The sequence below is a fragment of the Orbicella faveolata genome, unplaced genomic scaffold (genome assembly GCF_042242905.1).
Source record: "Orbicella faveolata isolate gen_17 unplaced genomic scaffold, um_ofav_v1 contig_13, whole genome shotgun sequence".
NCBI classification, from domain to species: Eukaryota; Metazoa; Cnidaria; class Anthozoa; order Scleractinia; family Merulinidae; genus Orbicella; species Orbicella faveolata.
In genome coordinates this window covers 21,853,241-21,855,000 of record NW_028301540.1, presented here as the reverse complement: position 1 = coordinate 21,855,000, position 1,760 = coordinate 21,853,241, and positions in this window count along the sequence as shown.

Below are 1,760 nucleotides of genomic sequence, written 5' to 3'. Positions count from 1 at the left end.
TTGATATCAATTCTATGTGGGATAAAAAGAAACTTTTGAATTCAAGGCGAGATTATTTCAACAGAAAGCGAAAACAAACATTAAACACTGTGACATGAATTTCATCACATGTTGGACGCGACAACGCAGTAAACATGCAATGCCGTCTAGATTAATCATCCGTTTATTTCATTTTTGACTAGTTGAAAATGGAATTCATACAACAGTGTTGCTTTGCTAAATGTGCAAATGAGACCTAAACCTTTCAAATGCACTGTAACGAGACTCCTCGAACATGATTATAATTTCCATAAATCGTGATCTTCTCATTGTGATTGTAACGCAACGTGCGTTGCCAGTCAGAGCAATAAAACACTCATTCATGTATATTACTAGCAGATTGTCGGCCTGTTTATGATAACTTTACACAGACAGCAAAAATTACTCAAAAGAAGGAACGAAAACCATTCGAACCGAACAATGCCTTTAACAAATTACGGAGTCTAAATAGTTCGTTAGCAGGATCGAAAGCCGACATGTTTCATATTTACTTGCAAGAAAGCAAAAGTTTTGTAACGAACAAACAGCTTAAATGGAAAACAATTTCAAATTCTTCGGAAAGCTTGAGAGAATTAGTTTAGAGAAAACGTAGGCAGAATTACGTAGTAGTAAACAAAATATTCAAAAGAAAAGGTCGCACCTCACGCAAATAATTATGCAAATGATTCGAGTCGTTGATCTCGCATGTAAACAATAACCTATTCCCATTTACATTCGCAGACGTCCGCAATTTTCGCCACTAAACTTAGGAGAGGTTTTACATGTGTTATATCTTTTGATCTTTCTTCAACTATAAATAAATCAGTACCGAGTCATATGGCAAAATAACATTTCTGCAAAAAAAAATTAGCATGCAGTGCTGTCACGCAATTACGCCAGTGAACGCACACTAGGAGAATATTTTTTTCCCTGGCACTTTCAAATCAGGTTTTCAAAGAGTATTCGGAACATTTCGAAGGGGTTTCCAACGTGTTCCGCATTCCAAAGAATTTCAAAGCATTTCCAAAGGGTTTCGAAAGGGTTTCAAAGCATTTCAAAAGGGCTTCCAAAGCGTTTCCAAAGGGTTTCCAAAGGGTTTCAAAGTGTTTCAAAAGGGTTTCAAAGTGTTTCAAAAGGGTTTCCAAAGGGTTTCAAAGCGTTTCCAAAGGGTTTCCAAAGGGTTTCAGAGCGACCTCAAACCCCCTAGAAAACGTGGATAAGACGCGTTTTCGTATGGGGGGCCACAAATGTATAATATCCAGAGACAGCATAAATACAGTGCCTTGAGTAACTCAAGACAGACTTGCTGCAATTGTGATCATTTACATGTCTTTACTGGAGCCTTTACTGAAGCCAGACCCAAACTAAGTATATTTTTATGTTTTCCTTAATTAATGTAACTATTCGTTTTTTAATAACTATAATTGTCAAATTATAAGGTTTTCAATAAATAAAGAATAAAAAGTAGCGATATTAAAGAATGACGTTTCAACGGCTCCATGCCATCATTCTCAAATTCAAATAAGATACGTTATGTGAGTTCGTTATATAGTGAATGTACATGTGAAGGTCTCAGTGCATACGATTAAGAGATAAAAAATAATTGATGAATAAAAATAAAATACCAAGCGTGGTGCGCTTGAACTGTCAAATAAAAAGTTTTGCTTTAACGGAGTCAGATTGAGTGTTAAGTGCTGGCTTTTTGTTTTTGATGAGGAGCATTTCATAAATTAAACAATCCA